Source organism: Corvus moneduloides, chromosome 3 (assembly GCF_009650955.1).
Source record: "Corvus moneduloides isolate bCorMon1 chromosome 3, bCorMon1.pri, whole genome shotgun sequence".
NCBI lineage: Eukaryota > Metazoa > Chordata > Aves > Passeriformes > Corvidae > Corvus > Corvus moneduloides.
This window is the reverse complement of record NC_045478.1, coordinates 76,855,134-76,867,240: the sequence shown is the minus strand read 5'-3', so window position 1 is coordinate 76,867,240 and position 12,107 is coordinate 76,855,134. Positions and strand designations below refer to the sequence as shown.

Genomic DNA, 12,107 nt, shown 5'->3' with positions numbered 1-12,107 from the left:
CTCACAGAGACAGATAACCCCAGACAGGGAAGGGGGAACAGGTTCTGTAGTTGGGCGTAACAGAGAAGAGAAGCCACTCTGCTCATGCTGCAGCCACCCCAGGCTCAGCTTCTGGATGCCATGTGGTGCTGCAAAGCCACAGGGGCACTGGCCCACTGCAGGCAGGGGGAGTTATCTGGGGGCAACGTCTCTGTTCCACCTGATATGGCTTCCTCTGCATGTCCAGATGAGGGACAGCCATAAGACAAACAATCCTGGCTATTTTCTCAAGCTGATAGCACATGAGCCGGGAGAAAGAACACAGCTGTTGACCTTCCAGCAGTTCTCAGCCCCAGGAGGTCAGACCCTCCCTCTCAGGGCGTCAGCAGCCTTTCAGCTGTCTCTGATCACTGTTCCCTCTCCCTCAAACTTCCGTTGCCTCTTTTTTGTCTCTGCACAGTCTCCTTGCCTCCTGAGAGCACCGCTGGTCTATCTCCCAGACAAGTCCAAGGAGCAAAGAATTGAAATACACCCTCCAGGTGAGGAGAAGGGACTTGCTGGGGCAGAGGATCATATCCAAGGCAGTGGCAGGTAGGGGAGAGGGATTTTCCAAAGGTTATGACACGCAGCACCCACTTCACCTTCCCACCTGCCTCCCTGAGGTATAGGGGCATTGAAACTCCCTCTGCCTGCAGCACACCTGAGGTTTTCATCCCTCTCTGCTGTGAATGACTTACTGTCCTGTTGAAATTCAACCTGGGTTATCTGACATGCTTTAAAAATTCAGGATGGTGTTTGATGCTCCTTGAATTCATCAGCACATAGTTATGGTTTGGGTACACATTTTCATTCTTTATTTTCTGCTTTCTCACCCCATACAGTATTCTGCAAGTTACAGCTTCATCTTGCTTAGGAAATGAAGATACCCAGGACAACTCCACACCATGCTGTGTGCCTAGAAATTCCCGGAGGCTACTCCTGTCTCTCCTTATTGTATTATGTGGCTGTCCTTGGTCCAGGTAGGACTTCTTATCAGGCTTAGCAGAGTAATGCTGTGGTTGCTCACACAGGAGCTCCAGGCCCCCATCTCTGCAAGCACTTACCCACCCAGGCACAAGTCTTTCAGGCCAGTGGTGTGGCTGTGCCCTTCCCAGTCATCTGGAAGAGTCACTGGAAGGTACCTGATCTGCGTGATCCTACGTACACCACTTCTATCATAGGCTACAAAACTGAAATCCAGAAGGATTTGGTCCAAAGCATTAAGTAAGCCTCTTGCCTCATGCATGAATGAATACGGTAAAGAGGATGAGATGGTTTGCTGATGCGCACAGTTTGCACGGTCCATGTCCTTGAGCTTTGCACACAAATGTTCCCTTCCATAACTATTTCTCACTTATTTTCTTAATCAATGTCAAGACTGGGATTAGTTTATGCCCTGCCTCAGAGCAGGATTCTTGCACTGCAAGTATGTGCTGTGTCCTGCTGGTCACCAGAGAACAAGAGCGCTTTGCAGCCGTAACTAGCAAATAACAATGATACTCTTTAATAGGGAGCACATTTAAATGCAGTAACCACCCGCAGAGAAAAGCAATACGTGCTACATCCTCCCTTTCCAGCACTGGGAGAGAAAAACAGTTGTAACAATCAATGCACAGAAGTGACAACCCCCTCATTGCTCACTAAGTCTGGCTTTGTGGGAAGGATCCCCCACAAGGCAGCTGGCTTGGCTCCACTCTTGGTTGCTTGAGCTGGAGTATGACCAAGGCCCAGCATAGCAGCCCAAACCATCTTCCCCAGGCATTAGCACAGGCATATGCTACTATTAAAAACAATCAGGGTTGTCCATGTCCACTTCTAAGAGCTCCACTTCATTTTGAGCCTGCCACTGCCATAGGTGCAGTGCCCCCAGGTCTGGATGAGTGGCACTTGGTGGCAGCAAGTGCTACACCAGGGATTCTGTAGCTGTAATTTCCCCAGCTCTGCCCACAGGTATAAATGTAAAAAACAAAAGCTGCATGGCTGACACAGCTAGAATGCAGCTCAGTTCACACTGAATATTCATTCCCCAGCTTTTGCAGAAGGCCTTTAAAAACACGAGTGCTTGCCAGAACAGTCCCTGCCTCCTGTGTTATTTCACTTTAGAAGAGCCTGCCCAGTAGAAGATTAAGTAACTTCATGAAGTATAACTAACAGGTCACTTGGCTAAGTAGACCAAACCTGCTGTCCTATAGTCTCCTTCACATTTTCATTAAATCTAAAATCAGTTAATATTATGTAATATAAATGCAGTGGTTTCACAGACTCTAAGCTGAATGAGAATTTTGAATTAAGAGCACAGAACAACCTGAAACTGTCTTTGCAAAAAAAGCCAGAACTGGAGCACCCAAGGGCTCTGTCTGGCCTCATAGAGGCATGGCATTTCCATGAAATGGCTGTGAGCTGAATAAGTACTCTGGGTATTAATATTCAAAGCAGGGCATCACATATGGCTTATGAAACACCTCTTTATGTGGATTAAAGACCTGCTCTCAAGGCAGTGAGCTTCCCACTCTAACTGGAGCCACTAGGCTCCAAATTCATTACCACAGCACACTTACTGGATATAAAAAAATGGAAGGCTTCCCTTTCTATTAGCCTCCCTCTCTAACTATTAAGATTCAGCCTCATACCTGACTTGACTAATGATGAGTCCCAAGAGAGTGAACCCAGACTTCAGAGCAGCACAATGACTTTGAGTAACCTCTGGCTCAAGGTGAGAAGCTCACGCAGGATTAGTCCAAGTCGCAACCAGGTGGAAATATTAATGGCCATCATTACAGGAGACATGGAGGGGGTTTTCTCAACCAGTGAGGACAGCAGCTTCTTTCCAAGAACCATGTCAGCTGACCTGGTTTGTACTCTTTGCTCCTGCTTACCCACACAGGCTGCTGCATGGTCCCCGGGCACATTCTACTGACCAGGACAACATGCTACCATCCCACTGGCATTGTTAGAACTCCAGTGGGACTGTGGACATCCTGGACCTAATTACACTTAGACCTTAGTGCAGGACAAGGAAACCCTCTGTGGATGCTTTCTATGTACTTGAATGGAAGTCAGATTTTTGTTTCTGATTTAATAGATACCACATATATATAGCATCCACACGAACACAAGTTTGATTTGGTAACAGTTTTCTTGCAGCAAAGCATCATCTCACATTGCAGTGCAAGTCTTTCTGCCCATGTTCAGCTACTGAAAAGTGAACACCTCCTAGACAAGGAGAGCGGCTTTGTCACTGTGGTATCACTCGATATGCAAGAAGTGACACAGAGCACCTGTTGGGTTTATTTGCCCAGCATGTGGATCCTCCAGTTGCTAGCTGTGCTCAGTGCTCCAGAAGAAAAGCATAGGTTTGGGTCTGTTCCAGTGTATCTGTCCCTATTTTCAGAAAACATTTCTCTAAGTAGGCCAAAAATGTCTCTTAAATCTTGAGCTTTAAAGGATACATTTGTAAGTCAACAAACACACGAACAGGGTGACCAGCTGTTCTACTTTTGGAGGCACTGTCCTAGTTCTCAGAAGCCAATCTGCACTGCACCTCCCATAGAGGAGAGAGGCCAAGTGTCCTACTTTCTTGGTGGCCTATTTGTCCTACCATGAGAAAGTAAGGTGTGTGACTCCACACATGAGAACAGAAGAAATCCTCCCCACTGTATGCCCACACAGAAAGCCAACAGAGATGCAAAATGTCCAGACCACTTCCAAGTTATGTCTCAAAGTCCTACTGTTTCAGCTCAGACTCTTGTCTTGCAGCAATGTCAAGGTGCAGTGGATGCTATTAAAAACTGGTTCCCCTGTCCTCTATTGTCACTTCCACTCCGAAGTCTCATCTTGTTAACACATGCAGTTCACTGGTCTGTCTCAGCTAGTGAGAGCGTATTACCACTTAGCTCTGATTCAGCAAGACACCTACATTTACACATTGCCTATGTCTGTTCAGCAGGGCAGCAAGGGACACTCCTGAAGCTCCTTTTAACTCTATGCATTTACACTTAAGCGTGGATGTAAGTTCTTGGCTAGACTAATGCCATGATGAAAAAACATCAGAGGGATAAACTTTGAAGTAAAAATATTTTTTTATCATAAAGAAAAAAGAAAAAAAATCTTAAAATACAAATTTTTTTTTCTGGAAATTCTTGACAAGCACAGAAGTAATATTCTGAGTAAGTATCCTGTTCCTCAGTAGTGCTGCTAGCAGGCTGCTGTGAAAATCCAGGCTTCAGCAAGGTAGTGGATGAATACAGCAAATTTCTGCATAGTCTCTACTGAGCTTTAGCCAAACAATGTGCACTGAATCCCTAACTGAGAGAGAAAAGAGGTAAAATTAGAGAGCAAGGGTAAAATTAGAGAGCATCCCTAAATTAGAACCATCACCCACTTTTTCTCCTGCAGCTTTTACTGTCAGTCTCAATTATCTTCTGCTCCTCAGTAAGGCAACATGGGTAAGAGGCACGGAGGAGCTTCATGTTTGCTTAAAAAACTTTAGCCCCAGATCTGCTCTGTCAGTCATGTAGACAGCAGGAGGTGGAGAGGGGGTGAGACCATCCGTGCGCTTCATCCTTCAAACATCTACAGCTGTCAACAAAAAGTGTATTCATAAGTAAGGACAGAACCTGGGCTTCTCAGGCTGTATTCAGCTTCCCAGAACTAGTTATCTCTGCTAGCAGGGTTTCACACGCACACAAATCCCACTTTCTCTGGGTATCCACCTCATACAGGCCTTTTAAAAATCTTCTCAAGTTCAAATCCTGTACGGCAGAGTTGCCTGATCTTTTGTGGGTTTCTTCTCAGTAGAGAGCGAAAGCTAACCTGGCAGATCAGATCTGCTGTTTCACACCCTCGGTTTCACACCTCTCCATTCACAAGCTGCTTTGCATTTCTCTTTACTCTGCAGTTTCAAACTTTGTAAACTTTGATCAGAAGTTTGATCATAGGATGGCTGAGATTTGGGGGCAGAAACAAGAACCTCCCCTCTCTTCAAAGCATCTATCCATCAATATCAGTGACTGGTTTTCATAAAAAAAAGGGTAACACACTTTCAGAGAAGACATAGCGCCTTCAATGTTTTGACATTTTGGTTTTAGTTAAAGCATAATCAAACTTCTCAAAAATAAGGGGTTTGAAAACACTATCTCACTGCTTGCAATCTGGGGGAGAAAAATCCGACAACATTCCTGCATTTGCTTCTGAAAGTAGATGTCATTTGTCCTTCAATTTCTGTACAGACAATAACAGTGGGCTTATCCATCTCGTTATTGTAGCCATGAATAGCTGAGAATGGAAAAATCAACATCTGAAACTGGGTGAGCTTCTGACGCTCCCTCCATATGACAGCTTTAACAAGACTCCCACTCCTAGTGAGTCACTAACTCTCTCTACAAACCCCGTCTGGGATGGGAAGCATGAGCACGCATTTTGCTCAGAGCCCTCCGGCAGGGAGAATTTACCTAGGGTTGTGTGATACTGCCTCCGACTCTGCCGTATCCCATCTGTGGTCTGCAGCACATCTGCAGGTTCCCCAAAGCATCTGCTGGGATTCCTGCTAAAATGCCTTTGCATTTCCTGACAACTTGGGATTTCCTCAAACTCGAAGGACACTTTAAAAGGAGCAAGCGAGCACCATTCAGCACCATCAAAGGGGCAGGAAGACTGTGACAAAGGTCACTTAGTCCAATCCTTGTCAGAGTCCCCTGACTCTGTGGGAATAGTGCAGTTAATGCACTTTTATGATTAAGCAAAAGACACATTCAGTGGCTTAGAGTGGGAGACTTTCAGAGCCCAGGATCATATGGTAAGAAAAAAGCACCCCAGAAATTCAGACTTTGCAGCAAAATGTTGTCTTTTGTGAAAAAGGCACTTGATATCATCAGGGAAAGAAGGTCACACCCCCCACACCTTCTTTGATTGTCAGCTGATGCAGGAATGCTATGTGCTTCCAAAGGTGAGGTGCCACCAAGTGTGGGTGACAGGCAGGCGGGGAGGGATGTGGTGGAGCCAAGCCAAGAGTGACCGACGGCAGGGCCCCTCCGGGCAGATGAGAGATGGGGCCCTCACCCAGCCCAGCCTTGGCAGGCGGCTGGCACCAAGAGCGGCAGAGACTGGCTCTGCCTGCCCTCACGCTGTCAGGATGAACCACACAGAGCACGGCTATTATTTGCTTTAAAGAATGCATTTTTGGCACCCAGTGTACAATATGTTGCTGTTGCCCTCGTGACAACTCCATAATCTCTTCTTTCACTTCCAGTGTTATTGTCCCAGTTTCCAAGGAGCAGACAGAAAGGATTTACTCTTCTGGAGTGGGATAATTCCTCATCAGGAAAGAAATGAGCAGAGACAGACTCAGGAAATTCTTCACATGTCTATTTTTATTTACGGTGGAGTTCCTGTTATTACCTTGAACAAAAATAGCACAACAGCAAGGCTGCAGCCCAGTTTCCTTTGCCTTTCTGCAAGAGTCTGTCAACACCAGCCCTTGGCCACAGCTCCCAGCCACCGCCTCCTCCCACCACCTCTCCTCTTGGTCATCACCAGCCCCAGGGACAGGCACCAGCAGTAGCCCCACACCTCCCATGTCTGCCTGGTGGCTCAGCACTCTGAGCTGGCTTGGCCAAAACAGGACTTACAGCTGGCATTGGTGCTGGCAGCAGTGAGAAGACCGCAAGAGTGCATGCTGCTCCTGCAGTTTCCCCTCCAGGGTGTTACGAGTTAAACCACACAGGTTTAATATTCACCAGCAGAAGCAAACTGGTGGTGATACACTCATCAAAAAATAACACAGTACTAAAGTACTGCTGAAAGATGACATCAAGAGAGGCAGGGAAGTGGCACTACCTGCATGGGTAACAGCCTCTATGTTGAGAGGATTCCGGCAAGGTTACACAACGCCCGCAGTGATGCGAAGGGAGAGAAAGTAACAGCACCTCAGTTATCAACAGACACCATCTTTTGTATCAGGCAAAATCACAGGCTGCTTTTAGATCCTTCTTCTTTAAAAAACAGTCGGAAGTTTTCACAGCAAACTTGAGTTTTGGACATCATTTTCAAATCCATCATGTTTTATCTTCAAATAAAAAGGCAAGATTTGCCTTTTACAAAGCCAAGGAGCTGCCAGCTGCTTCTCACTTCCTCCCCAGCAAGGATGTACACATAGGACAAAATTTTCAAAGCGCCTCCAGGGATTAAGCACCCATCTCCCCATCTCCTGTTGACCATCAATGGGACAAATGCACCCAACTCACTTAAGCTCTTCTGGAAATCTCATCCTTTGATGTAATTTCAAAGGCTTCAAAGCTAAGGTTTGTCTCTTTGAGGCAGGGAGAGAAGGAGGAGTGTGGAAGCGTTAAAGCAATTCATCTTAAAGCCCTTTGCCTAGTTCTGCCAGGGTGCAGAGCATCACCAGGGATATCACATGGGATAGCTCAAGGAGGAAACTTTCCCTGGCTGATCCTGCAGCTGGCATGCCCATGATTTCCATCTCCTAGGTGATGGAGCCAGAGCCTTTGCCTGGGGTTTGAAGGGCCTGCAGCAAGGGAGTGACATCTCATCCCCAAGGAGACCAAAGTGCTCAACAGCCTGAATGCCCACATCACTCATGCTCATCCTGCCTTGTGGCCAGGCGATGGAGGCATAAGCAGAGTGTGTGCCTTGCTCATGGTAGGAGGCAGGACCTGCTTCACCTGGCATTTCTTCAAGCACAAACCCTTTCTTCCCTGCACATCTCCCCACCTTTCCCACATCTGTTTTCCTTGACACCAACCGGAAAAATCATCTTTGAAACATTTTGGCCTCTGAGATAGGAAGTTGCTGCTACAAGCTTCATGAAAATATGCAGCTGGACAGGGTCTCTACAAATCCTCCTTCAAAGGGAAAGAATTATTACACATTACTAAGCATCAGAGAATTCAGTCCTCAGCTCATGGCCTACTTGTATATGGAGTTGCTGGGTTTGCATGCAACTCTATGCAATGCAAATTGTAAAGTTTTTTCCTATGATTATGGTTTTCATAGCACTGTTGCTCTGAGTAGATTCTCCAAGCACTCATTTTTTCAGTACTATGACAGTCCAGTCAGTCAGCTCTCAGCACTGTGAGAACCATATAAATCCAAAGAAAAAAACCCAACAGTCTTAAATGGTTCCACTACTCATCAAAACGGATTGGGAAACCAAAATGAAAAGTTGTGTATTGTGATTTGCCCAGGGAGGGGGGAGACAGAGGATTGGGGGGGGGTTCCCTTGTCAATTTGTGATAGACAGAACCAGAACATCACCACACTCTCTCCTTTTCTCTCATTAGAAATACTCCCCAGTTGTTATTTGCTTTAATTTGGACAGCAGATCAGTTCCCCTGTCATGCACAGTGCTTCATCCATGCCAAGCTGGGAGGCTGGCCCCAAAAAGGAGAGCCCTGCTCAGGACAGGTGGTGGCTGCAGCTGCCTGGAGTTCATCCCCCAACCTCCCATCCCACTCCTCGCAGTGATGTCATTTTCACAAACTGCAAAGTAGGTGCCTATATCTGTTTCCATTGCAGTATTGCCACCAGCCACGATAAGGATGATTTATTTTGGTTACAATACCCAGGCACTCCAGTCAAACAGGCAGGCCCCCTGCATGCCAGATACAGGGCAAAACAAGACATGCTGAAGGTCACCTCCTCCCCAGTGAACTTGCCGTCTGGGACAGAGCCTGTGCGAATACCTTAGCAATGTAAATACCATCCTATGGCTCACTAATGACCTCAATGAATCAAGAGGAGGCCCTTGTTTACCTTATGAAACCTTCCCGAAATAGCACAGCAAACAGAAACACTGTCTGTGCCTCCGGGGTCCATAAGCACTTTGCCGTCCCCATTGGTCCCACCTCTGGAGAGGGACAGCAAGGAGAAGCCCCCGGAGGCAGCTTTGCCCTGCTACTGGCACTGCAAGGGTGCTGTATGGAGCTCCCGCTGCTCCATCCTTCCTCCACCAGCAACACAGCTTTCACACTTCCCCAGGGTCAAGAGAAGGAAAAAAGCCTGTGTAAGGAAACGGGGATTAGCCAGCACAGCTGCTTGCTCCACTGTGCTTTGCTGGCCTCCACACAGCACATCCACGGGAGGTGTCACAGCTCGCACTGCCCCGTGGCAGAGATGCCGTGCATCCCCCCGGGCAGGGATGTGTGCTTCCCTTAGATGCCCTGCAGCTGTGGCTTACAAAATGCCTGCTTAGCCTAGAAATCACACCGAAGCCACTGGAAGGGCTCACATCACCTGATAGGGCTCGTGTGTTCCAGAGCGAGTGGAGCAGCAGGGGAAGGGAGTGAGGGGCTAAGGGAGATGAATGGGTATATTGTTTCTGCCTCCCTGCCTGCAGTTTTATTAAGTGCAACATCTTTCATCAGATACTAGAGCTGGTTGACATTTCTCAACCAACACTTTAGAAAAAAATTCAGCCAGAAGTTGCTTTCAGAAAATCTTCTGATTCGAATAAAAAGGTGCTAACTTGATATTTTTTTTTTAGGTTTTCACAGAAAAAGTGGGGTTTTTTTGTTTTTTGGGTTTTTTTTACTCTTTATTCCTCTTCATTCCTTCAGCTTAAAAAAAACCCTCAAAAATGGGAGAGTAAATCTATCATAGGGCAGTAGGTTTTGGATTAATGTTGACAATCATTCAATAATACTTTACTCAGCAGGATTTTTTGTGAAGATCCTGAGCTACTTTCAAACTCTTCAAGCAACACTGAAAAAAGACAGGTCTCAATCCTTAGAGAACTCTATAACCAAACCAGGGATCCAGACCCAAAAGTTGTCAAAGTCTGGGTAGGGTTAATTTGGGTCTTCCTCTAGCACTAGCTGTACCCAATGCTGACATGGACAGGGCTCAGCCAGGCAGGAGGGGAACACGCCCCAAGCCACAGCCAGCCGGAGGGGGGCAGGGCAGCAGCTCCAGGCTGGGGTGACACAGGGACCCTCGAGAGGAGGTGGTGGCAGAGGAAAGGTGCTTCTGGCAGCAGAGGCAGTGAGGGATGCCAAGGAAGGAGTGGGTACGAGTGTCGGGAGAAAGTGCCCAGTGCTGCAGCTGCAGGCTCCTGCAGGCCAGCTCCCTGCGGGTCGGTCCAGTGGCGCTGTTGGACCCTGGTCCCTGGCTCACGGTGGGACCGGCAGCACCAGCAGGGGTCAGGGGGATGTGCAGGCAATGCACAGGCCAGTGAGATGAAAGGCATGGCTGAAAACCTCGCCATGGTAGCACTGAGTCAGTACCACTCCCTTCCCTAAACCCTTGCTTAGGCATCTGTTCCCAGGGCTTCAAAAACAAAAGGCATGAGATGAGAAGGAGGCCCAGGAAAAAATAAGCTACAGCTATAGAGTGTGACTATCATAAACAGCTAATTTAAAGAGCTTAACACAAGTTTTCTTGTGGGCATCATAATGGCACGCTGGCTGCATCCATTACGTATGGAAACAGAAATTTGCTGATTCAGCTGTGAGGGCTTTTGAAGTGATGGCAGCTGAATTTGCACAGAGCTTTCGTCTGTCAATTCATCCTTTTAACTGAACAGGCATGTTTTTAACAAGCTGACGCTTCTTCAGCCTGACAAATGGTTTCTAAGACATCCCTTCTCTTTCAGCTGTTTGTCACTCACTCATGTTCCTTCAGGTACAGACCTTTTTTTTTCTTTCACAGCAGAGCACTTCCTCTTCCTCTCCAGCCCATCTGGCTGTGCAGCATCACACTACAGAAACTCTTATGCAGCACCAGAAGAAAAGAAAACAGCTGGGGAAAGGTTACCATGTCACATGCCCTCCTCCACAGATGCTATAAGCTGATATGTTCAGCTCTCAGTATCCGGGGTAATGAGGGCAAAGAAAGAAAAGCAAAACTAATAATACAAAATATATGTAAATAAGGCCCCAGGAATGTAATACTTTAATACCTTTACCTTTGAAAAAACAAGTTAAAGATGCAGCATGAGTTTATAAATAAAAAGAAAAAAACATTGTACATTATACTTTATAATGGCTCTGAAAGAGTTCTGCATTTTTTAAACATGGCACATCTAATCTGCAGCTCAGAGAATGCACCCACAGATAATCAAGAGTTGACTGTAAAAAATCTTTTTTTGAATGACAGCTTGAAAAGTTCATGCACATTTCTCATGACAAATCCCCTAATTATCATTTCCATCAGTAGACTGTTAACATATATTCTGGGCACTACAGGCAGCAGAAAAAAACCCAAGTGGGAAGCACCAGAGATTTATCGTTCAGATTATAAAGAGCCCAAATTTCAAGCAGAGTTGCAAAAGGCCAGCAGTCAGCTCGGACGCGGATGGAATTTCTACCTACACACCAAGACTGCCTGCTGGTGTCAATGTTATATGTCATGATAAGAGTGTTGTAGAAGTGGTCCTTAAACTCAAGCTTCATGGCTTAAGCTGAGCTCTAATTAGCAACAGGCAGGGAAGGGGAGGGCCAGTAGGGCAGAGCCTTTCCAGGGTGCTCACGCTCTCTCCACAGCTCACCGGCTGGCATGGAAGACAAAACCTGCCCCAAGCTCTCCCTCTCAGTGCTAGTATACCTAATAAGATGTGTGGACATAGCCATAAAATAAAACTGAAGTGCATTTTTCACCACCACCCCCACAACGAGAAGCCCACCCAATGTGCTGTGTATAGGGAATGCTGTTGGCAACTTCTCTTCAGAAGTGGAGCTTTACAAGGTGGACAATCAGTTTGGATTTCAGGAATGCACGGCCCAGCCAGTCATTAAGACAGAATCAGTCACGAAATTTAGATGCAGACCTGTCAAAGTCTTCAAGACCTGACAAAGTGGTCAAGTACATCCATATTTAAGCCTGTGTTGCAATATGGGGTTTGGCTCTGCCCATCATTAAAATAATTACCTCCAGCACAGTGTTTTCACAGCCTGAACACGGCATTTTCCCTCCACTCTGAGTTACAGGGACCACTTTCAGTGGCCCGTGTGTTACTACTGCACAGGCAGGGGGGTTTCTCAGCTCCTGCAGGCTGAACATTGAGGTAGAAGACAGTAACACAGCAAAGGAGTGTCTGAGTAAGGCTCTGAGGGGTTCACAGAAGTTTATTCCATGCA

At 46.7% G+C, this 12,107-nt stretch overlaps 1 long non-coding RNA gene across 1 annotated transcript; it reads left to right on the top strand.

The window, feature by feature from the left end:
- The first annotated feature begins 426 nt into the window (after window positions 1-426).
- Window positions 427-10,993, top strand: LOC116440914. The gene is made up of 3 exons (XR_004238799.1): window positions 427-518; window positions 861-998; window positions 10,681-10,993. It is a non-coding gene; the product is annotated as an uncharacterized LOC116440914 (long non-coding RNA).
- The last annotated feature ends 1,114 nt before the right edge of the window (window positions 10,994-12,107 follow it).